The sequence below is a fragment of the Thamnophis sirtalis genome, unplaced genomic scaffold (assembly GCF_051295495.1).
Source record: "Thamnophis sirtalis isolate CommonGarterSnake01/CBP01778 unplaced genomic scaffold, rThaSir2_p1.2 scaffold_3, whole genome shotgun sequence".
NCBI lineage: Eukaryota > Metazoa > Chordata > Lepidosauria > Squamata > Natricidae > Thamnophis > Thamnophis sirtalis.
The window spans coordinates 66,001,890-66,028,680 of record NW_028261383.1 but is presented as its reverse complement, the minus strand read 5'-3'; the positions used below and the strand labels follow the sequence as shown (position 1 = coordinate 66,028,680).

General features: G+C 37.4%; 1 protein-coding gene across 3 annotated transcripts in view; it reads right to left on the bottom strand.

The window, feature by feature from the left end:
* The window catches only part of ERC2 (ELKS/RAB6-interacting/CAST family member 2), a 608,417-nt gene that overhangs the window by 473,725 nt on the left and 107,901 nt on the right, over positions 1-26,791 (bottom strand). The window lies entirely within an intron of this gene.

Sequence of the window (26,791 nt, the reverse complement as noted above, 5' to 3'; positions counted from 1 at the left end):
TTGAAATTAGTCAGGCTTTCTCTATGAGTCTTTCACTAAAACTTAAAAGACAAGTTTACTTTAAGTGGTTTTTAATGTGCAACACTTGTTTTAATGCTGTCTATTCTAATTACTGCCTATTCTAACATTGGGTTCCCTTTCTGCTGGATTTATGCTGCCTTTGGTTTATCTGAAATATTGATTGCATTGCATTTTCTTTCTCCATGGTTTAGGATAGTATCTGTTTTCACTAACTATATTAACATAATGTATTACATTTCATGCCTCTACACTATTATAACTGCATAACTGCATCTGCTGAGTATATTCTATTAAATGTAGTTATAAAATATTTGTTTCCGAAGAAACAAATTAAGATATATAGGTACTTTACAATTTTCAACTACTCATTTAATGACTGTTCGAAGTTACAACAGCACTGAAAAAAAGTGACTTATGACCAGTGGTGGGATTCAAATAATTTAACTGGTTGTCGGCCCTAATGATTTCTTCCAACAACCAGTTCACCAAACTGCTCAGAAAGTTAACAACCGGTTCTCCCAAAGTCGTGCGAACTGGCTGAATCCCACCATTGCTTATGACCAATTTTCACTTACAATCATTGCAGCATCTCATGGTCACATGATCAAAATTTGGTAACTGGCATGTATTTATAACACTTGTACTGTCTGGGGCTCATGTGATCACCATTTGTAACCCTCCCAGCTGGTTTCCAACAAGCAAAGTCAACAAAAGATGCCAGATTCACTTAATGATCACATGATTCCCTTAACAATTGAACTGATTCACTTAACAAGTGTGGTAAGAAGGTTGTAAAACAACTCATTTAACAACTGTCTTGTTTAACAATGGAAATTTTGGGCTTGATTGTGATTGTAAATTGAGGACTACCTGAAATAGCTATTCAATTTTGTCATCCACCATACTTAGTATTTTCCATTCTCTGACAAAGGTTTACCTTTACAAGTAAATGTCATGTTGGTCTATGACCCTAAATAAAGATCTGGATTAGGTTTGGGTTGGGTTGAATTGGAAATCCTACTAATCCTGGCATACTGTAACTCATCCAAATACCATAGGAGGATTTTAGAAATGCATCCTACCTTCTTTTTAATGTCTTCTCTATGCCTTGAGGAAGGACACAGGAAAGCAGCCATTCAAGCAATTATGCTATGAGAGTAAGAAAAGATTCTAGGTGAAAAGAACAGTATTACATGTTCAATGCTCAATTCTGAACCCATCCCACTGAAATTGCATTAAAGCAAGGCTAGGACAGAACTGCAGCACCTAACTGCTCCTGTCAACACTGATAAATGACCAGCAACATGGGTTGGACTTTGGCAATATTTGATTACATCATTCGGTGATTGATTAATTTTGTCATAAATAGTTATGACCTTCTGCTGCTATACCAGATGATTTTGTTAAAGATGGAATGAAGATGTTTGTTTCTGTAATCACCATATAAAATGAGATTTGAGTATTTTTTGTTAATATTCTAAAACCCCAAAGTTTCATCATAACACTTAGAAGAAAAAGAAAGAGAAACTGATGGAGAGAAAGGATAGATACAGGAAGAGATTTTGCATAGTAAGGGAGGGAAGGAAAGAAAATTTAAGCAGACTTTCCCAAATGTGCCCTGAAGAAATCTATATTTCAACCTCTAGAATTCTGTAGTCAGCATTGCCATTGCTGAGAATTTTGGAAGTTAAAAGCCACAGTTTGGGAAAAATCCTGCTTGGAAAAAAATAGTCTAATAGTTAAATAGTTAAACATGAAAAAAAAGGAGTAAGGGAGAAACAGGTCCAGATAACTGAGAAATTTAAAGTCAATGAGATGGCTCAGTGAAAGAAGATGTTCACTCAGAACAATTGCTGCTGTCATCATCATGGGACATGGTCATAATGTTGAATATATAACAGTAAGAACACGTATATTAACGGTTAATTGTGAGTGTTAAAGACTTAACATAGCTATAAAAGAGAAAGGTAGAATTAATATATATGTGTATATGGTCATGATCTGAGGTGGATTGCTGTCGGCATTACTGCCGGTTCGCTTAGTGCACGCCACACGTTGTTCGTGCATACGGAGTTGCTTGTTAATTGTTCTGCATATGCTCATTTTACTATGAGTAAAAACCATTCCGGCAACAGCATGGATGACTGGGGAACCAGTTTGGGGGCATGGTCAGCAGGCCGTCCCTATCGATTCGGTGACCCAGTCCCAATGTCCACTACCGGTTCACCAGAACTGGTGCGAACTGGTAGCAACCCACTTCCGGTTATGATAATTTACATTAATTTAGGGGAAAACATATTTTTCCTAAATATAGGATCGATATTTTTTATATTAATCCAATTAATCTTTCAAGGTAGGTTTAAGCAGATCAGCATAAGGCAGAACAAGTTTAGATATGTCAGTCCATGAATGAGGTACCAGCCATGGAATTCTAGTTAGCCTGATGGCTAGCGCGAATGTTGACTCCATTTGGTGTAGTGATTAAGGTACTTGGTTACAAACCAGGAGATTGTGAATTCTAGTGCTTCCTTAAGCAGAAAGCCCATCTGTGATGGAAAAAAAATAAAAGATGGAAGCCATAAGTATGTCAACTGTCTTAACCAAAAATAAAGGCAGGATAAAAATTTATAAATAAATAAAACTGGTAAAAATTTGTTCCCAGAAGTATTTTCCCAGTGTTTTAAAGTCATATACTTTTTAAATAACTGAGAGTTTTAGGCAACATTTAGAAAAATGGTATAAGCATCTTTAAAATGTAGAAGCATGTGGTGATTATAGGGCCCATTTCTAAAGAAAACCACAAATCATTATATATCTTGCTTTGCTTTTACTCATCATTAAAGGAACTACCACTCTAGTTTTAAAAAAATTAGCATACAAACCAAACGAAAGAATAGAATAGAATAGAATAGAATAGAATAGAATAGAATAGAATAGAATAGAATAGAATAGAATAGAATAGAATAGTTGGAAGGGATCTTGGAGGTCTTCTAACCCAACCCCCTGCCTAGGCAGGAAACCTAGGCAGGAAAACTAATAAATCTTTTCAAGTGGTTAGTAATAGCAATACCAGTTAGACTTATATACTGCTTCATAGGGCTTTCAGCCCTCTCTAAGCGGTTTACAGAGTCAGCATATCGCCCCCACAGTCTGGGTCCTCATTTCACCCACCTCGGAAGGATGGAAGGCTGAGTCAACCTTGAGCCGGTGAGATTAGAACCGCTGAACTGCAGATAACAGTCAGCTGAAGTGGCCTGCAGTACTGCACCCTAACCACTGCGCCACCTCGGCTCTTAGTATGAGGCATGACTGGAATTCTATACAATTACTTAAAAAAATCATTGAAATTGAAGATTCCATTGCAACTAACTGCATAGGCACTATCTGATAAACACAACCAATTTTAACTACAGATCTCTGGCAGCTGAAATGCAAATGTAAGTTTTTACTACAAATGCAATATTTGTAGTAATGCCACATGACCATGGAGATGTCTTTGGACAGTGCTGGCTCTTTGGCTTTGAAACGGAGATGAGCACCGCTCCCTAGAGTCGGGAACAACTAGCACATATGTGTGAAAGGAACCTTTACCTTTACCTTACATACAATTTTAAATAACTTTTACGAAAGAGGAATACTACCAAACAAAGCAAAGTGTCACCTAGCTTGTGTTTAATTTTTATCCTGACTCCTTGTGTTATGCATAGCTTCAAGGTTTCATTATGTCCTCCATTCCGGTCTCCCATTCTGAAAAAATTCCCACAACTATTTCCCATGTATTTCTCCTCTACTGGATCACTCAAATTACCCAAATCCCCAGAGTCTTGTCTGAACTAACCCCAACGCAATAACTGCATTTTGAAAATAAAATATAGCTAATTTCAATCACAGGATCTCTTTTAAAAAAAAATTAGAGCTATTGGTTTATCCTTGGGCCAACACATCTAAGAGCCACATGGGGTGGGAAATTAGAGACCTACAGAATATTCTTTTTAAAAGGAAAGGAGACTGGAGGTGGTTGAATCAGAGCATTGAAACGGCAGTGAAGATGCAAACGCCATTCTGTTTACAGCATGTGATCTAAATACCTACCCATGTCTGAAGTTCAAATCAAATTTCTATCAAGAAACCATGTGCATAATACAGAAGGACGACAAGCTGTTCACTAACCTAGTCTGAACTTTACTAAAATCCCTTTTCACCTTTTAAAAAAGAACAGAGAAGAAAAGCTCGTAAACGTTCCACTATCACAAGGGACCTCTGAATATATTGTAAGTTTTAGAAAGCAGGACTGAGCCAATCCCTTCCCTATCATGAAATGCAGAAGTGAAACTGCCTAGCATATAAAAGCGTTAAACAAAACCTGCCCACTAGGGTTTTTTTTAAAAAAAAATGAGAGAAAGCAATAGCAATAGTTAGACTTATATACCGCTTCATAGGGCTTTCAGCCCTCTCTAAGCGGTTTACAGAGTCAGCATATTGCCCCCAACAACAATCTGGGTCCTCATTTCACCCACCTCGGAAGGATGGAAGGCTGAGTCAACCTTGAGCCTGGTGGGATTTGAACAGCCGAACTGCTGAACTGCAGTCAGCTGAAGTAGCCTGCAGTGCTGCATTTAACCACTGTGCCACCATGGCTCATAAAATACACCTATTGTGCATTTTACTATTGAAAATATTTCTAAGAAAGAAATAAAGCACAAAATAGGTAACATGAAATCACTAATCAGAATTGTAGTGCCAACTCCTTCCACTAATAAGTAATCTTCCCTGTTTTGTTTTCTAAAAGAAAGGTCATCCCTTCAGTTTTCTAGTGTTATTTTAACCTAAACTTTAACTGAAAGGGCCATATGCCTTCAATTAACAGTGCTCTGGCCTTAGACTGACAGAAAAAATGGTTGGCATGACCTATTCCCATAGATCCTATTCTTTGTTGCCAACAGTTACCAGATTTTGGTTAACATGAGGACCCTACCTTCGAAAGGAACAGAGGTGTCAATAGAATGCACACATTTTCACCTCTTTCCACTGTTAAGAATGCCCCCCAAAGTTTTAGAGCATGCCTGATGACTATTAAAAAGGATTTTCTTTTAAAAAAAGAAGAAATGGAAATATAGCTGGAATAGGAGGTTGATCTCAAACACCAGAACAAACTAGTACTTGTTCTCATCCCTGTTAATTGGTGTATAAGAAGAAGTGGCCTTGTTGGGGTGTGCCTGATCTTCAATGCACAAAATGAATGGGCTTCATTCTGTGGCCTCAGGTTTCAGAATCCCAGCCTTTGATTAAGGCTAGAACTTTCAGACCATGACAAATAAGCTTTAGAGTTCAAACAGAATCCAGAGGGTGGCAAAAGAAAAGAAAAGCCCCAGCTAATTCTAACCAGCACCTTTGCCTTTAGAGACGTAAACTCAAAACATCCACACACCTGCCTTCACATTCAGCACATCAACTGAGTCACAAGCATCTAAAGGCAATGAATACTTTGGCTGTTGCAACCCACTTGCAAGAACTTCCTACTCCAGCCTGGAGCGTGACATTTTTGAAGTTTCAATCAAGATTCTGCGTTTATGAAAGAAATCCATTAAACGAGCCAAAAACATCAAGGGCTGCATGAAAGCTAATCTTCAACATGAGGAATAGGTTACTGCACGGAACAATCATGAAGACTTGTAAGAGTAACAAATATTTGTCAAGATTAAGTAGTTTTAATAAAATATTTACCATTTTTTGCCAGCTTGTCATGTTTCGTTCTCTCTTCTATCCAAGTTCAGACCCAGGAGAAAGGGAGTAATTATACCCAGAAGATATACTTCCTCAAAAGTCCAAATTTCTTTCTTCTTGTGATTTTTTTTAAAGTGGAGGGGGGGGCGGAGAAGCAGCTATATCCACAGCTTAAAAGTCCTTGGGAGGAAAGCTCATACTGACACCAAGATCAATCCCCTTTTGGAAAGCTGTAAACTTTAAAGGGTAGGGGAAACTGAACAGGTCATTCCACCACTTCTGTTGAGGCCAAATGACATTTGGCTTCCCTCTGGCAGCCCTGCACTCTTCAGTGGCCATGATACCCAGCTGTAAAACATTTGTGTGATGTTATAAAGGTTTTTTAAAAAATCTTTATATCTTAAATAGTGCACCAAGTGTCATCTGGCACAGTTGAGCCAAGCCTGCTCATCTCAGCCAAATGTTGAAACATTCCATGTTTGCACATTTACCCTCACAAGGATCTGCCAATATTCTTCTCATCACGTTGGATGTCTATCTTGGTCCCCCATCTGCCCCTGAATCAATGTATTATTGCTCAACCGTGTGCCCTATTTGCCAATCAGCAAAGAGACAGATTTTCTTGCAGCTGAAAGGCTCCTCCGAAAGGAGATGTGGAGTGATTTAAACACAGATCCTCTGAGGCCATAATCTTTTGCCTCTGCTTCTTTCATTTTATCAACCTTCTCTGCTCCAACCAGCCAAAGGCTTATACTCTTATGTGGCAAAGACTTCAGTTGGGGGAAAAATGATTCAGTAGAAGCACAGCAATCATAGTTCACAGATTAGGGAATTAGAGGAAAATTAATCCAACCTTTATTTTCTTAGTGAAGGAAGATCTATCAGTGATAGAAATTAGGCACTGGCAGATGCTACCTTTCTCATTTCCCTTTTTAAATGCACATAGATGCATCTTTTTTATTATAAAGAGTGATTATTTATACAAAAAAAGAAAGAAATTGGCTAGTAATCACTTTTATTAATAACAGTGAGATTGTGCAGCTATACCTAATTGCTATTTTTTTTCTGCCTATATAACCAGTTGATCAATTGCAGCCTTTCTGCAAGATTAGCAATATAACTAAGGGAATTCATTTGTCATCCCTTTGAGTTATTTCTATCATGTATTCTTTTAGAGTAATTAGCCTTTATTTCTGAGACAGCAGAAATGGTATCACATCTAAACTTTTCCAAAAAGATGTTGAGACTTTGGAAAAAGTGCAGAGAAGAGCAATTAAGATAATTAAAGGCCTGGAAAGTAAAATATGAAGAACAGTTGCAAGATTTGGGTTTGGCTAGTCTAGACAAAAGAAGGACTGGGGGGAAGGGGGCATGATAGCAGTATTCCAATATTTGAAAGGCTGCCACAAAGAGGAGGGGGTCAACTTATTTCCCAAAGCACCAGAGGGCAGAACAAGAAACAATGGATAGAAACTAATCAAGGAGAGAAGCAACCTGGAATTAAGGAAACTTCCTAACTGTGAGAACCATTAACCAGTGGAAGGGCTTGCTTTCAAAAGTTGTGGGTGCTTAACAGTGGTGGGTTCCGGATCCTGTTGCAACCGATACAGTGCAATGGGACCTGGCATCACCACATGAACACATGCAGCATGCACGTGTGCGCACGCAGCATGCGTCCGCATGCGTCCTTACTTCCTGCAATGCTCCACAACGCTTCCGTGACACCTCCACGATGTTCCAGCTGCTCGGCGAAGTATCGTCCAGACGGCGTACTCTCTATGCACATGCGCAGAAGCGCAGAAGAGCTCAAATACAGGTAAGACAGGCAGGCGGGTGGGTGAGCCTCCGGAGCACGGTACCAGAACAGTACCTTATGCTCCTGGCAGGCACTGGTATACCTGCAACCCACCCCTGGTGCTTCATTAGTGCAGGTTTTTAAGAAGAGACTGGACAGCCACTTATCTGAAATGATATAAGGTCTCCTGGAGGGTTGGGCTAGAAGACCTTCAAGATTGAGCAGGGGGTAGGAGTAGAAGACCTCAAAGGTTCCTTCTAGATTCTATGCTCTTCTCTTCTCTTCTCTTCTCTTCTCTTCTCTGCTCTTCTCTGCTATGCTATGCTATGCTATGCTATGCTATGCTATGCTATCCACTGCTTTCTGAAAATCATCAACCCAAGGAGAGACTGTTTTGATGTTTTGTTCTAATGTCAAACTGCAACTATAATCCTCCAGTAGCACCTCATAAACAAACTAAACAAGCAGCTTTATTCCTTCAAAGGAGTTACTATCCCAGCAGGTTTTGGGGAAGTGGAAACGTGTCAAAGAGAATACATGTTTCCTTGATTAAAAAAATAATAAAGATAATCATAATGAAATAACTCCCAGGATTTCTTTGTAAAATGAACACACACAAAATACACACATATATATATACATACCTGTGGGAAATATACTTTATATCACAATGCTTCACATCAATCCAATGGATTTCTTGTGCCCATTCAAGTGAAATGGAAATTTCTTGATATCCTTACGATCAGGATTTTAAATAATGCTTGAGAATTTTATTATGCTTTTATCTGGATTTAAAATTGGCACCAGTGCAAATCTCAAGCTACAACTGGATAAATCATCTCATATTGAAGAACTGTACACCTATCCCACTTGTTTTGGGGCTCTCTTAAGAAACAGACTGATCATGTTATAGTTCTATGAATTAAAGATAATGTTATTCTGGGGAATATGTAGCTAAGGAATATGCAATCCTTTGGGTAATGAACTGTTTAGTAGACAGGCAGAAATAGTCTGACAATCTTTATGAATTGCACTGGTGCCAATGCAAAATCCAGGTAAAAGCATAATAAAATTATTGAAACCGTTTAAAAGCAAAGGCATCAAAGTAGTAAGCTTTGAGGAAAGAGGATATTATGACCATTGGTGTTATAATAAAAGGATAGAAGGAAGGAAGGAAGGAAGGAAGGAAGGAAGGAAGGAAGGAAGGAAGGAAGGAAGGAAGGAAGGAGTAGAAGAGAGGAGAAGATGGCAGAGATAGCAAATGAAAGAGCCAGGGGTTTTGTGAAAGGTGGATATCTTTCCTTTTTGCTTTTAATAGCAATGTAATGTGAGAGAATTAAGCAAATAAAGCTTCCTGTTCTAAAGATAAATAGTTAAAAGTTCATTCCTGCTTTGATATTTTTATGAGGGCTGCTATTAAAGAGATAAATGTAATACTAACATTTGCCTCCCCATTTGGCTATTTTGTAATGCTAATAAAAATCTAGATATCTTTTCCTCCCACATTCTTGATTTACCAGATTACACAATCCTAGTCTGTAGCCAGTATTTTTTCCAAGGAGCTCTCTTTCTATCAGGAGTTGCCAAAATTTGGAAGGAATATACCCTACCTCTTACAATAATTTTATACCTGAATGAGTACACACAAAACAGAAAATCTACAGATCAAAGTTGATCAATCAAAATATTGTTCTCCTCAATGGATGTTCAGAGAAGGTTAGGTGCTGTTTTTGTTATGCTGAAGATGACATAAATTTAAAGGAATGATAATCGAGATGCAGTCATGTCTATTAATAGGTGCTTCAACGAGTATTATAACAGCGATGAACCATCATGTTGCAAATATTAAATATTAAATCAAGGATTAAAGATATTAATGCCTCTATTTAATTATATAAATCTACAAACTGTCAATTTATAAAGACCATTGGATTTCTTGAGTTTGGGCCATTGCCAAAAGCATCATAACATATTTTATGGCCATCACTTGGATACCAGCTAGTAAATGCTGGCTTTAAAAAAGATCTATTAATTCTTGGCCTTTGAGTCATTTTTTCTTTGCAAGAAAGAAAGACTGCAAAAGGTGCTTTTATGTCACAATTCAATCTCTTTAAACATTGGGCTATAGTAATGCTCTGAACATTATATTTCCATTGTAGTAATATAATACTTCCAGGACTGTATATGCCTACCCCCCCACCCCCCCAGAAAAATTAAAAGTATAGTCCTAAAGGTTTTAAATTTTATCATTAAATGTTAACATGATAGAAGTGAACTATTAACATGTGAACAGGCAATAATTATGTCGGCTTCACTGAATTTTAATCATTTGGTAATTTGCTTAATAATTTCAGTAACTGTTTACATTAGTTCTGTGATGTTTTTATGTCTTTATTTTTATGTTGTACTTTATCTGATTTGCCTTAGAACTGCAATTAACATTGATCACCAACTATAATAAAATATATTTATTATTTGATCAAATTAATATCAATTAAATGTATATTTAATTTAACATTTGAAGTAAGGCCATAGCATTCCTCTCAACCCAGAAACTTTATGATCCTTGTCAAAGAGTAACAAAAGTTAGCATATTTTTTTTCCAATTTACTGCAGAAACTATAAATGTTAACATCATATTCCCAAAATCTCCATTTCTATTCTAACATTTTTTTTCTCTGCTTATCTTCTCTAAAAATTCTCCATTCTTAAGAACTCTAAATTTAAGTTGCTCAATACTTTAAAAAAAAAGTTCTCCATTTTTCTCCTTAATTGACTTTCAGTTGTTTCTTAAATCCTATCTTCTAAACGCAAGAGACAGTTAGTGTATTAGTTACAGGTAGTCCCTGCTTAATGTCTATTCATTCAGAGAATGCTCCAAATTAGGATCACATTGAACAAAGGGATTTAGGACAAGTGCTCAAAGTTCCACTATTGCAATGCCCCTCACAGACACATGAACAAAATTTGGATCCATTTGGTCCTACCTGCATTTATGACCTATCTGCTAAGTCAGCTGCCCCCAACAACTAGCCTACTCACTGCTGCCATGTACCACTATATAGCCAGAGGTTTGAACAACCTTTTTCCATACCAGGGCTTCTCTCAAACCAACATAGACTTGATTCATCTAGCTCACTACATTCTACTATACTAGATCAGAACAGCTCTCAAATGTTACGTGCAATCTTCTAGATATAATACTTGATGATTGATGGATTGACTGACTTGATATACCAATCACTTTCCAAGTTTCTCAGCTTGTGCTCCACCATTAGACTATAGATTTTCCATGTAGATCTGCTACACAAGGAGGTACAATGGCGCTTAGCAGCATGGCTGGCCCTGCAAATGGCATCTTCCTTGCTCTTTTCATATGTCATTTTTAAAAACATCCATATTACCAAAACGTCTCCATTGTGCTTTTGATATAAAACCAGAGGGACTGAAACTAGATTGTACATTCTCAGATTACCAAGCAGTATGTTTAAAAGTATGCTGAAAATGGTATCAAACACTTTTTTAAAATGATCTGTTTTTCCCACAATTTAATTTAACATATAAGCCTGCTGGCTTTGCACATATTTACAAATGAACTAAATTGGCTTCTTGCAAATATATGCTAACTCAACATCAGTCCAATTTCTTCCTCCCTTCAGATTGGCCCATTTTAATTTTCAACATAAAAACAATTGGAAGAGAAACCTGAAAGACCAAATTAGAGACAGATCATCATGGAGCAAATCTATGTTGCTAAAGGTCAACACTGACTTGATAGCACATAATCAGTTATCAATCGATCAATCAATGTAACATAAAAATATAATTAGCCACAATGAAGTACTTGCAAATATTTTAAATGGAGAGTCCTATTTAGCTACACAGATACTGTACATCTATATTTATCTATTTATCTATACTGAAAAATCTTACCTATATTAACTGCCTGATAGCAAATAGTTGCCACAATGGCTTATATCACCATGAACAAAGCCAAATAATACTGTGTAGGTACGGTCAAAAAGTTAAAGGCTGCACATATGGCAATCGGTTTTAAACCAGTAGAGAAAGATTCATTTTAATATATACTGTAATTGGGCAGTATATACAATCCACCCTTTAAATGCGGCAGAATAAAAAGATATTTGCTTTACTCCAAAGGGAGATTGCAATAGAAATCAGGGAGATCTCTGAAAGAAATCTTTTTCTATAATGGAGAGGATGAGTAGAGGTACCTCCAACAAGGCAACTCGCCTCTTTTACAGTTAATCACATTTGAGCAGTTAACTTGATTGCATGTGTTAAATTTTCATTGCTAACCATATCAAAAGAGCAAGAATACTAAAAACAGGAGTGGAACCTCATATAAGTCAAGCTGCTCAATGGGATGATCAGTTTTCTGTAAGGAGGAAAGGCAGGGCAGGGCAGGGCAAGGTAAGGCAGGCATGAAGGGAGGAAGGAAGGGAGGAAGGAAGGAAGGAAGGAAGGAAGGAAGGAAGGAAGGAAGGAAGGAAGGAAGGAAGAAAGAAAGAAAGAAAGAAAGAAAGAAAGAAAGAAAGAAAGAAAGAAAGAAAGAAAGAAAGTTTTGAAAATATATTGTTGGAAAAGTAATCCCTCTCTCTCAAACAACAAGAAAGATCTATGACCAAAACAGCTCCTTGGTGCATGACTGTAGATTTTATAATATATGTCACCCTATAGCTATGGGGATGCCAGTATGTACATATATATAAACATACACATAAACTCTACATATAAACTGAACACACAAAAAAGGTTTTTGTTCATTTTAGTCATTTATTCAAACCAGATTTTAGATGTTATTTATTTTCATGAGTTTTAGACAAGATCTTTTTAGCACATTACAGAATCCCGGAGGGGCTTCCTGTATTAAAGACAAAGTCCAGTACTGTAAATGCTAAGTATAGTAAAGGAGTGTTTTGAAAAATATTGCCAAACATATTTGAATATGCAGCAATCAGGCCAAGAAATCTTTATGTTGGAAGCTAAGAGCAAAACTGGCAGTTTGGTTTCTTATCTGGCTCATTTGTTTTCAAGTCTGTGCTACCTTGTGACAACATGACCTAGTCTGGCTTTACATGACAAAAATTTAAAACCCAAATTCTGTATACTTTTTGCATATATCCCATCCCATTACTGTCACGACATTTAGGAATCATACATTTCTAACAAAATTATTTAGTCTTTCAGTTTAAATTCTGCAAATGCCTATCTAGATGTTTCGTCCAACAGCCCAAAATAAGTACATTAAAAACAATGTGGCTGGAAGGGAGGATTCTGGATTTTTGTTTTGTTTTCAAAGTAGTTCCAGTTCATTTTATTCCAAGAGAACAGCTTCCCAAAAGCATTTTGCAGTGTAAGTGAATACAGATCGCTATGGGAACATTAACCATTTTAGATGAGGTGTTAGAAGCCAACAAAGTTTTAGACCTACAACATTCTTATTTCCTAAATCTGCTAAAAAAAAAGAAAAAATAGAATTTCTTTAGGGCTGAAATACATGGGAAAGTATCTTAAACTAGCTTATTGGTACTCCGTTTTTAAAAACTGCAACCATTGATGTGCTGAATTCTAATAGTCTGCAAAAAGTGCACTAAAACTTCATTTAGTGCTTGATCTTACAAAGTATTTTTTTTCCAGAATATGAAGAATATATCAGGCAATAATCATGAAATACACAGACTCATTGTGTGGTCCTTAATTAAACTACATCTATGCTTAGGGAAATAAGGAAGAAAGTTTGTGGATGGATTCCTCAAAGGCCCCAGTGCTCTTGAACATCTTCATAAATGATCTAGATGTGAGGATTGAAGGGTTCAAGTCAAGTTTTCAAATGACACACATAGGGGGAACTGCTTATGCTATGGAAGATAAACTCAAGATTCAGAAGGATCTTGAAGGACTTGAGCATTGGGCCCTAATCAACAAGATGTAGTTCAGTGGTCAGAAAAGTAAGGTACAGGATAGCTGGTACCTGGCTCAACAATAGTGCCTATGAGAGGGATCTACAGTAGATGTCCTGGTAGACCACTGCTTAAACATGAGTCAGCAGTGTGCTGAATCTGGCAAAATAGCCAATGTAGCCTTGGGATGCATAAACAGAGAGACATGAGGCAACATTTGAAATATTTTGTCCAGTTCTGGTCACCACAATACAATAAAAATGCTGAGGCCCTAGAAACAGTGCAGAGAAGAACAACAAAGTTGACAAGGGTTCTGGAGGCTACATCCTATGAAAAACAGATAATTAGCGGAGAGTTTTTCAATACTTGAAAGATACTACGGGAAAGAGGGCATCAGTTTATTCTCCACAGCACCTGAGGATAGGAGAAGAACCAATGGGTTGAAGGTCTTCAGAGTGAGATCTAACCTGGAAATAAGAAGGGATTTAATGTCAGGGAGAACTATTAAGCAACAGAACAGCATGACTCCCAGATTTTGGGATGTGTCATCATTGGAAGTTTTCAAGAAAAGATTGGACAACCATTTGTCCAAAATGGTCTGAAGATCCTGACTTGGGCATGGAGTCGGACTAGAAGACCTCAAAGGTCCCTTCCAACCCTATGCTTCAATGATTCTGTAAAGCTTTTTCTTCCTCCAAACAAATACACATTATATTGCAGCCTCACATTTAAGAGGAACAGGTTGATATGGTTTAGCTGCTCAAAATCAAAATCTGGGTTAAGATCTAGATTGTTTTATATCAGTTGGTTTGAAAGTTAAGGGGAGACTTTTAGATGCATTCTTTTACAATTCTTTACATTTCTTCATTTTCACCAGGTTTTATTTGCACAGTTTTATAGTAATCCTATAAGGGAGGAATCCTAAAAGAAGGATTCACTGGAGAAGAGCCTAATGTTGGGAATGATTGAAGGCAAAAGGAAAAGGGGACGACAGAGAATGAGGTGGCTGGATGGAGTCACCAAAGCAGTAGGTGTGAACTTGAATGGCCTCCGGGGGATGGTAGAGGACAGAAAGGCCTGGAGCAACATTGTCCATGGGGTTGTGATGGGTGGGACACAACTTTGCAACTAACAACAACATAGTGATCTTGGTTTTTCTTCTGAAATTGTGACTGCAAATTGCTACAGCTCTGGTCAGCAGCATTAGCCATTCTTTATTTACCTTCACTAGGTTTGAAGTAATAAGATGTCGTTCATTCTTTTAAAAGCAGTTAACAAAGCTGAAATTATTGATCTCACCTATCTCTTGTGCCAATTAACTTGAAAATCTGCAGAGAAGGCTTAAATGCTCTTCATTTTTTTAATGCTATCTATGTTTCCATTATCCTAAAAAATTCCCTACAAGTTTCACATCTATTCCTTGCTTATAACTGTGCTGCTTGTAGCCCCCTTTCTTAAACACATTCAATTATATTGCAGCTCTCTTTCTGGAAATGCCTTTATAACCTAACCTAATTCCTCTTTATCGAGTATCAGATTCTAAGATGATTAGATATGCATTCCAATTTATGCACAAGTGTGAAATCATCACAAGGATTATATACCTTATTGCTGTAAGACAAATAAATACAATCACCTGAAAATCACATATTTTTAAAAAATGATTGAATATGATTTTCTAGTAATTCTTCTCACATAATCATCTAATATTGGTCCAATGTTTTTAATTAATTCATCTTTTTATTCTGTTTGAAAAAATAATATTTCATCAATACTCATGGAATTCTACTATCCATTTGATTTTCATATAATAACTGCTCTCGTTGGCCATTAGAAAGTGCCATCAGACAAATAGGAAATCAACTCTTAATCATTACAACATTTAAAGGTCTGTTAAACTTTCATGTTATTCTCTTTAGAGGAGTGGTGGTGGTGAATTGGTTAGAATGCAATACTGCAGCTACTTCCACTGCCTGCTGACTGCCTGCAGTTTGGCAGTTTGAGACTCACCAGGCTCAAAGTTGACTCAGCCTTCCATCCTTCCGAGGTGGGTAAAATGAGGACCCAGATGGTTGGGGGCAATAGGCTGACTCTGTAAACTGCTTAGAGAGGGCTTTAAAGCACTGTGAAGCGGTATATCAGTCTAAATGCTATTACTTTAAATAAGTAGGCCACAATAGAGCTACATAGGAATTGCCCAAACCTTGGAGGTGAGCTCTCCAAAGTTGTTACAAATCATAATTTTTAATCTGACAGAACAGGATACTGAGTAAATTATAGTTCATTGTAACTAAAAGTAATCATAAATTAAATCAAATTAAGCATGATTTTTGCCCTCCTGTAATGGAATGTGACAACAACTTTGGAAGATGGGGAGAAGAGATGCTTCTAAGAAACTATCAAACAAAAGGAGGAGGAGCCAACCATCGAGTAACAGGCAGAAGAAGAAACTTAGAAAAATTCCGCCCTAATTTATCAGGTAGTAAAAAGACACAGCTTGTACTTTCAGACTTATCAGATTCTGTTACAGTAGCCTTACAATAAAGTGGAATTAGTTCATCTTGTTGTGTTTCCTGTTTGATGTACTTGGGAGGCTGATGCTTGACTGACTGTTTTTATATATAGTTCTCCACACACACACAAAAAGTCAATATGAGGTTGAAAAGAAAAGGTTTCAGAACTGTTCTTAAAAAAATATTTCAATAATTTTTAATATTTGCTGTATTGGTAAATTATTGTTAAATAAATGAATTAACTTACTATCATTGCCCCTGAAGTACTACTGAGTCTGCCGAACTAAAAAACCCTTTTGTTCGATTACCAATAGTTATTTTAAAGTTTAACTCAGACTAATCATTTTTAAAATAAATATACTATACAGCAGGTAAGGTTATGAGGCATTTCATTAAAATAAAATATTGCTGTGCTTCGGTGATACATCTGCACATGATGTATTTTTGGAGCCAATCAGGTAACGTGAGGCTTTTCCGGGGTTCTGGAGCTCTACTTATAAACCATCTGGTCTGGTTTTATAGCACTGAAACTGCCGTTTTAACTGCATACAGAAAAATAACTTTGGAACATTCTGATTTCACAAAATGTATCTGCTCCACTTTGAGCATTCGTCATAAATTGATTTTATTATATTTTATCTACTCCCTTAAGGCTGCAAGCAATACAGATACACAGGAAAAGAGGTTTGGATTCCACACTCATCTGCTGCAACAGAACGACACAGATTTATTATGAGGCGACTTTATTTTTAATTAAGATGGCTCAATTTCATGTAGCAATTTCATTTTTTGTAAAATCCTAAATTCTGATTAAAAGTTCCCAGAAGAGGAGATAAGTTCTTTAAAAAAAATAGAGAGAGAAGGGGACTTTTGCAAACAGGGATCAAATGTTAACCAGGTCCCGATAAAAAATCACCCATTAGTTTATCATTCCAGAAGTAGTTCTTAGAAGTCATGTATTACAAGGGTTTGAGGAACTGTGGCTTACTGGGTTGCAAAAACAGTGAAATCTTACAATCCTCATTCAATAGTGCCATCTAGTGAACCTATATCATTGCAGTCTTACCATGACTATCAGCTGCTCTAGGCATGATTATTTACACTTAGATCAATTTAACCTTTGCCTCCAAGGAAGTAAAAAAGGCTCACTGGACATCCACTGAGTAAGAAAAGATGGATTTTAATTGATTTAAAACCATAATCCAAGCTACTGGGAGGACCCTAAAAGGCAAATCCATGTCTTGAAATACAACCCAAGTCATACCATCTGTTTATATATGTCTATGTGAATGTATTAAATGTTTCATGATGAATTTATTTTTTCACCAACCAGTTATTTCCTGATCCAAATCTTCAAGAGGCTCTTGCTGCTCCTCTTATAATTAAGACAGAAAAAATAAACAGAAAAGGAAAAAAGATATTTGGGGAAGGAGAAGGAAAAACAGTCACATAGCTGCTAAACCTAGAATGGTAAATGGTAATGACACACCTTTAGGCTACGTTCCTAATCCTAAACACACATAAAGAGCAAATTATTGTGGGGCTGGGGAGAAATAATGTTGGCATATCTTCTTGCACATTCCAACATTACCACTTCGTGCTGGCCAAGGCCAAAAATGTGCAATGTGAAAATCGTGATATTACTAAATGCACCCACCCGTCTCACATTAGCAATATGGGATAAATTAACTATGCCTGATCCATGGCTGGTATGGTTGACTGGCCTATATTAGATTAACTACAGTAATAGAATGACTTTGGATCCAGTGGATTCAAAATAAACAGATCTCTTCCTAGAACATCCCATTTATTGATTCTTCATCAATATATTCCTCCCTGGCAGCAATTGGGGTACCTCTATAATGAAAGCCCCATTTCTAGAAGTGTTATTTTTTACAGGTCAAAAAACAATGCAAATAATTCATATCCTAATCGTCTCTCCACCACCATACTAGTAAATAATTCCCATTATGTATATTTATTTCTAAATAAGTGTATCTCTATTGGTAGTTTAAATCTTTTTCTTTTACTTAATTTCCAGCTTTTCTATTGCTACCAAGATAGCCAGTACTCTGAATGCAATAATATACAGTATAAAGCCCATAAAAAGCATTATTAATCCTACTAAAAAGCTTAAGATAGAAATAGCAATAGCACTTAGACTTATATATCGCTTCTTAGTGTTTTATAGCACTCTCTAAACAGTTTACAGAGTCAGCATATTGCCTCCAACAATCTGCGTCCTCATTTTACCAACCTTGGAAAGATGGAACCTTGAGCCAGTGAGCATCAAACTCCAGTGTGTGGGCAGATTTATCCTGCAAGACTGCATTCTAACCATTGAGCCACCATGGAACATAACAATGTAATAGAAAACGTTTGTAAAATGTATTTTCCTATTTTGAAGGTATTTTCCCATTTATCTAGGATAAAACATGCAAAACCCAAACCTCAGATGTGATGTCTTCCAGAATATTCCCACTAAGATGCAAGCAAATGTCAGCATAAATCTCTGCAGATACTACTCACCTGATCCAAATATTTCCCCATTGCATTTTACAATTGAGATTATATACTGTAAAACTAAGCTTCAACTGGGTAGGTTGTATTTCTGTATTAGTGCTGAATCTCAAGAAGAAAATCAGCAGGAGGTACATTAAAAACAGCAACAATATGATACTGAATCATCATATTGCATGTGTTTGGCAATTATATAACTTCTTAAGGTTTTACTTTTTTTAAAAAAAATCCAAGAACCTGAAGTACTTAGATATAATGCAATCAGTACTATATTATCCATACAGGATTATAAATTTGTCTACTTAAATGTTAACAGAACAGTATTTTAAAGAATTGGAGATTTTTATTAATTAAGGAAAAGGGGGGAAGACATTTATACATACATGCACACATGCACACATGCATAAATAATGAATGTTTTTAGATAAGAAACTAACTACCTCTATTCTATTCACTTAACTATTCACTAAGGCTGCATTACTATTACTATTAGTCTTCTCATCGTTCCTAGCACCCATCTCCTCCCACTTATGACTGCAAGACTAACTTTGTTGCTTGCATCCTTACAATTTATATTAATATTGTTTCCTGATTCCTTGTTTGCACCCCATGACTATCTTTAAGTGTTGTACCTTATGAATCTTGATGAATGAATCTTGTCTTTTCTGTGTATATTGAGAGCCTATGCACCAAAGACAAATTCCTTGTGTGTCCAATCACAGTTGGCCATCAAAGAATTCTATTCTATTCTGTTTTCCATTTCTCACATCTACAGACAACAACTGAAAACTCACCTATTCAGACAATATAATATTGCAAAATATAAAATGGCAACCAAACTACCAAAATATAACCCCCACTAAACTAGCCACTAATGCCTTGGGAAAGGGCCAGATCTTAATGGATTTTCCTGAAAGCAACAAAATACAAGAGTTATATGAGGGGGGAATGAAGGTAATCATTCCATAGAACAAGTACAACCATTGAAAAGGTAGGCTTTCTAGCTTCCATAAGATGACAAGGTTTGAAAGAAGGAACCTGGAACAGGCTCTCCCTCTGGGAGAATATCAGGTAGAGAGATGTTCTTGGAAAAAGTCTATGACATGAAAGGCTTTAGAGATCAAAAACAGCACCTTGAATCATATTTGGCGGCCTTTTGAGAGCCAGTCAGTGGTGGGATTCAGCCAGTTCTTCAGACCTGGTTACAGCACAGAAACCGCTTTGGTCGCATTGACCGATGATCTCTGGAATACTGCAATGGGCTCTACATGGGGTTGCTCTTGAAGAGCATCCGGCGACTGCAGTTAGTCCAGAATGCAGCTGCGCGAGTGATAGTGGGCGCACCACGGTTCGCCCACATTACACCCATCCTCCGCGAGCTGCACTGGCTACCTGTCGGTCTCCGGGTGCGCTTCAGGGTATTGATGACCACCTTTAAAGCACTCCATGGTAGTGGATCTGGATATTTGAGAGACCGCCTTCTGCCGATCACCTCCCTCCGACCGATTAGATCGCACAGGCTGGGCCTCCTCCGAATTCCATCCGCCAGTCAATGTCGACTGGCGACTACACGGAGGAGAGCATTTTCTGTTGCAGCTCCGACCCTGTGGAACGAGCTCCCCGTTGAGATTCGTACCCTCACCACCATCCAGACCTTCCGCACAGCCCTCAAGACCTGGCTCTCCCAGCAGGCCTGGGGATAGGTTTCCAATTTACCCGCCCGAGTGTTGACTGTTGAATGCATGTTGTGGTTTACCTTTTTATTTTGTTCACTATTGTTTGTCTCTCGGTACTGCACCCCCTCCCCTTGTGATTGTAAGCCGCCCTGAGTCCCCTCAGGGAGAAGGGCGGCCTATAAATCTCAATAAAATGCTTTAAAAAAAATGCTAAATGCAGTTCGCACCTATTCAGGACAACCAGTTATTAACTTTCTAAGCAGTTTGGAGAACTGGTAGTTGGAAGAAATCTCATTTTGTTTTTTTCCCCACTTTACAGGGCTAATCCTGTAAGAGAAAGCAGGAAGGAGACATTCTGGTATTGTTTCTAGCCTAATCTTTATTGCCCTACTTAAAGAAACTGCCTCTCTGGTTGACTCATTACATTGTAACAGCTAAGGCGAAGCACCCATCGATGTGAGTGATGTTGAGTTGGCCACACCCACCCAGTCACATGACCACCAAGCCACATCTAATTAGTTGGTCATTAGGGGCAGAGAACCGGTTGTTAAATTATTTGAATCCCACCACTGGAACCAGTGCATCTCTCACAGTAGCCATATTATGGGTGCATAGGGAACTGCACCCATAACTATCCATGCCACTGTATTTTGGATCAAGTAAAGCTTCCAGGTGGTTTTCAGCCCCATGTAGATTGCATTGCAACAATCCAATCAGGAAGATACCACGGTGTGATTGACCATATGCCGGGCCCCTCAATCCATGAATGGGTACAACTGGCATGACATGACATTTCCATTTCCCTGTACTAGCCCAAAGTCAACAGATGACTTTGCGTAGGAAGGTTTCCTTCAGTGATGGTATTCAGCCGGGTCAGGCCGGTTCAGACCGGTTCAGGCAAACCGATAATGGCACCCTGGCTATGCCCTATGCTGTCCCATTTAGCCACATTTTCTAAGCTGCACACATGCATGCAAGCCGCACACACTCTCACATTTTCGGCGTGTGGCGATCCGGTGGTAAGATTACGTGAAACCCACCTCTGGTTTCCTTTCTATGTAAAAATATAAATATTTCCTTGCATAGAACTTCAATTTAAACTAGAAAAGGAAGCTTGGCTCTGCTAGGGGTATGTTGTTTGTGTTTCAAAATAATATACTGCAGATTTTTCATTAGGAAAGACTCCACCAATTTTTCGTTGTTTTTGCCAACAATGAATTTAGCACAGCCATGGCTTCCTGCTGTTTTTATTACTTGGAAAGTGCCATTTTGAGGAAGCTAGAATGAAACTGGCAACAAAACTGCCCACTTCCCATTCCACTCAGTAACAGAAAGACTAGCAACCCCACATCCAAAAATAGTATGGCTACCAGGGCAATGGATGAAAGATGGAACAAGAATGAAGCAAAAGTGAAGGCTTCTCCAACCAAACATCAGTGAGCTGTGCAGTTTTGACAGGAGTTGCTAGTCTTACAGAAATAGTCCAAGTGATAAGTCATTTAGGTGACCAGGTAGGTGAGCAGAGCACCTCTGTACCAGTGAGCTGTCACTTAGACAGCATTAACAATGTCTGTCCCTTTTCAGCCAACTGTCCATATATGTCAAAGCCCATCCAGGACAGTGATAATCTTATTTTGTCTGATAAAGCTAGGTGAGAAATAGCCCAACTTCTGTTCTTAAACTGGTCTGCAATAAATCTACAAGCACAGAATAATTTGCCAGCCTTGTTAGAGCCCATTTGGGCTAGCAGAAACTTTGTTGGCCTAGTTAATGAAGTCACATATGCTCTCCTAAGAAATGGACATGTCAGGCCTCCTAAGATATGTCATTATACTGTATATTTCGGAGTATAAGACACACCTTTTCCCCAAAAAAATAGAGGGTGAAAAACTGGGTGTGTCTTATACACTGAATACAGCATTTTTGACCTCCTGAAACCCCACCTTCTTTCAAAAATGGATGTGCATAGGCTTTGGGAGGCCCGCAAAGGATTCTTGGGAGCTGGGGAGGGCAAAAACAAGCAGAAAAATGGGGCATTTTAACCTGTTTTTGCTCCCCACTCAGGCCCCAGGAGCACTCCACAAGCCTCCCAAAGCATATGCATGCCCCCCTTTTTTTGCAAAAAAACAGGGGTGTTTTTCCACAAAAAATGAGGCATACAGAGGGCTTGGGAGGCCTGCAGAGTGCAACACCTTTTTTTAAAAAAAATACCTCTTCAAAATCTTGGTGCGTCTTATACTCTGGTGCATATGGTAATTATCATCACTGAATCTAGATTGGGAAGGCAGGGAATGGTGGTTTTTACCTGTTGTCTAAGAATGCTATGCTCCCAGGGACAGTGTGAATGATGTGATGAGTTTTATCTTCTGCTGGGGAAGAATTGGGCTCCACTTGCCTTCATTATTTAAGTTAAAACGCTGTGATAAGCATCCCACACAGCCAGTAGGTCCATGCAGCCCTCATCTCCTTTTGCACTCACTTGCAACATAATTTCCTGGCACCTTTTGACATGGGTTTAAATAAAATAGGTTATTAGTTTTAATTTCCTATAATTAAAAAAAGATGAATAGAAGAAAACTACATTGGGGGAGTTAATGCTAATAACTTGTCTTTCTGTAGCTGGGCAGAAAATTAAAGCAATCTAAATATGAAGACTATTGGACGTCATTTTCCATATCAGTCCCGCCTCCATCGCCCTTTTGTTATAAAGGCACAGTACATTTTCAGTTATTTAATTTACTTACTTGTAAGTAAGTTACCATAAAGAGTCAAGAGAAAGGCACTTGTATCATGCTGTGCTTCAGGTAGCAAAAAAAGTTTGCCCTGCCTTTGGGCCTAATATTTTGGCTGTGGTAGTGCTTGAGGCAGCAAAAATGCCTTCAGCCAGCCTTAAATATAATTACTGTTTTCAGGAATATAATTGGAGTGAATCTATGTTTTCCTGTCTGGGGTCTGTGCCAAGATTATGAAAGCTTCCTTCTCCACACCTACGAATTCGGTCCAAAATATTGTATTTTAATTTATATACAGAATTTTAATAAAATACAATCGCCTTTTTGATAGGGTGGTATTCACAGCATGCACGAACACATATATACACAAAGAGAGAAATGTTACATACCCACATATTGAGCTCATGCAGTTATATTTATACCATATCTGCATATATTCAAGCACAATTCACAGTTTGTGAGCTTTTCTAAAAGAAGTCAAAATGAGCCTAATAAAGAGGCTGGTGTTGGAGTGGTTGCTAATCTGTATAACTTCTCAAAGGGATGGAGAAAGAAATGCTTGGGGTTGATAAAAGGTTTCCTTAGTAAATTATAACTGGCTCCAATGAAAGGCATTTACAATAAACACAAATGTCTGCAAAGCATCTGTTTCACAGAAGAAATGTTACTCTGTGAATAAGTTCTAAAAACTTTGCCATAAATAATTCATGTCAGCAGTTCAAGTTCTATTATCAGTCCCCATCCTTCAGTTGGTTATTTGCAGACAGAGAAGCAAAGTTTTTTCTGGTTTAAGTTGTCCAGCATTTGAAACAGTTACTTGTATAATTATACACTTACATATATCACCACCCTATTTTTCAGTTTAACAAAACAACTTTGATAGAAGCCTCGGTTAAAAACTGCACATAATGATGACATCATATTCTGCTTTTAGGGAAAACGCATTAAATGTATACTCGGTTTGTGAGAGTATATGTATACATAAAACACTTAGTGGAACTTTACACTTTATTAGAGATGTATCAACTAAAGAGAAGATTTTAACAGCAGTAATAAAAAAATATTTAAAAAATCCTTAAGGTACTTAGAGTAAAGCATGTGAGGTCACTACATTTAAGAAGTAATAATAAGCATCTGTGCTAGATATCCACATGATTAATAAAGGATGGTATGTTTTTTTTAAATCACGTGTGACAAAATTTGAAACAGGAAAGTTAATTAAATATATTATATTATTTAATATAATAACTATAAAATATAGTTATAAAATATAATTTGCTGTGTACAAATATGGAAATCTGAGTTGAAGTATAGACCCATACTGGCTCCATCATAAAGTTGAAACAGCATGATTAATACACTGCCTATGTACAAGTACGATGTTATTTATGAAGTGATTTTAAACTTTATTTTAGAACACCTTTCCCATTTTGGGTCAAAATACTGTAGCCTCCAATTTTCAGTATATTAGCAGTGCTGACTTCTGAGAGCAGTTTGCTATGGGGGGCATTACAATTTCACCTATTCAACTCATAAATCACTTCCCCAAATTCTTTTAAGGCAGTTTGAAAAAAACAGATACAAAAAAATAACTTGTTATAAACATTGGAAAAACTGCCTTTAATCACAAATGTTGCCCAAATACAAAAGTCTACAAGTTGCTCAAAGTGTAATTTTAGATGAATATGTTTTCTTTGTGAACCGTCCAGTCATTTATTTAATAGAATAAGTAAATAAATTTTAATTTACACAATTTAAAACCAACGTAGGTTCTTTTGCCTACATTTTCTCTTTACTAATAATCCATGCTTACCAAGGGTAATTGGAGCAAGGAATCTGTCGCTATGCGATATATTCATAAAGTATTATATCACTGCACCACCTGCAACAACAGAGCTGGCTGTCCTAATGGTCGTTGTTTGGTAAATCCTTCACAGTCACAGTGTCCGGCATTCCCATGTTCAACATATGCAACCACCTGCCAGCTCCCCATCAACTTTGCTTATGGAACACTGGCAGGGAAAGCCACCAATGGCAGTTGTGGTACTGCAGAACACTGTGGCACCTTCATTGCAAGCCACTTGCCGAATGTTCAGATCATGATTAAGTGACCTTGGGGATGTTGTAATAGTGTAACAGCCACAGCTAAAAGGACCAGTCATAAGTATGCCTTGTTTGGCACTATTGCAACTTTGGACAGTTGCTGAGTAAGTCAATGTTAAAAGAGGATTACTATCTGGAACAGATGCAAGATGTCCAGTAACAACCAGAACTTTACAAAGGCTTTTGCCGATGCTTTGAATTGTCTGAAGGCTTGGAAAGTAAACATTTTAAGAAGAGTGGGAAAAAGTTACTGTCCAGGTGTTCACACATTTCCTCCCTAAATCATACAGTTAGTGTAAACTTTGTTAAGAGATTTTACAGAGATTATAAAAATACTAATGCTGCGGTTTCTGGTTACTCCAAATCTAATTCTATTTGGATCCACTGATCTATAAGAGAAAGTTTGGGAATCCTGGTTTTGAAATAGCTGGTTGCTAATCATGTGTAAACTTTGCTTGTTCTTTTGCTATTTTATTGTCAAAGGACTAAACATGTTCTACTCATTTTGGGAAAAGCTAAATATTTGAGTGTATCCAGAATAACAGAGTTGGAAGGGATCTTGAAAATCTTCTAGTCAAGCCCCTTCTTAGGCAGGAAACCCTATACACGACAATTTTTTTTAGAATAGAATAGAGCTGGAAGGGATCTTGGAAGTCTTCTAGTCCAGCCCCCTGCTCAAGCAGGAGAACCTATACCATCTCAGACAAGTGACTGTCCAGTCTCTTCTTAAAAACCTCCAGTGATGGAGCATCCATGATTTCTTGAGGCAAGCTGTTCCACTGATCAATTGTTCTGTCAGGAAATTTCTCCTTAATTCTAGGTTGATTCTCTCCTTGATTAATTTCCTTCTATTGCTTCTTGTCCTGCCTTCAGGTGTTTTGAAGAATAGGTTGAATCCGTCTTCTTTGTGGCAACTCCACAAAGTAGTATTGAAACACTGCTATCATGTCACCCCAGTCATCATTCTTTTCATTGAACTAAACATACTCAATCCCAGAAACCGTTCTTTGTATGTTTTAGTCTCCCGTTCCGTAATCATCTTTGTTGCTCTTCTCTGTACTCTTTCTTTACATTGTGGCAACCAAAATTGGATGCAGTATTCTAAGTGTGGTATTACCAAGGCATTATACAGTGGTATTAACACTTCGTGTGATCTTGATTCTATTCCTCTGTTAATGCATCCTAGGACTATGTTGTCTTTTTTGGCAACTTCAGCACACTATTGGCTCATATCATTAAGTATGCCTCTTATAATGCATATTATTAATAATATTAATATAATGCATATTATTAAGTATTATTAAGTATCTGTTGAACATACAAAGCACAATAACACAAGGTATTTGTAAATAACCTTTGCTCATAGTCAGGCAGTATAAAAATATCTTGCAATGAAAACTGTAGGAAGGAAAGCTGCCATTCAAATAAGAATGCTTTCACTATTAACATTTATTTGTTCAGGAATAACAAAAGCTACCTTCAATGACTACATTTGGAGACAATTTCTGCACCTATCTGTCTTTATGAAAGGAATAATTATTTTTTAAACAAAACACACTCCATTTTACTTCATTTTTCTCGGAGGTGTAAGCCTTCACATCAAGAAATTCATCTACATGCATTTATTTGCAAACATCAAAATGGGCCTCATGCAGTCTGATTACTTTTTGCTCTGAATAAAGGAAGTTTTTAAATGTTTTCCAAAAAGCCATTGCTTATTCTATGTTTTATCACATAGCTTAATCACAGAGGTATCCTATTAAAGCTAAAAATCATTGTGAAG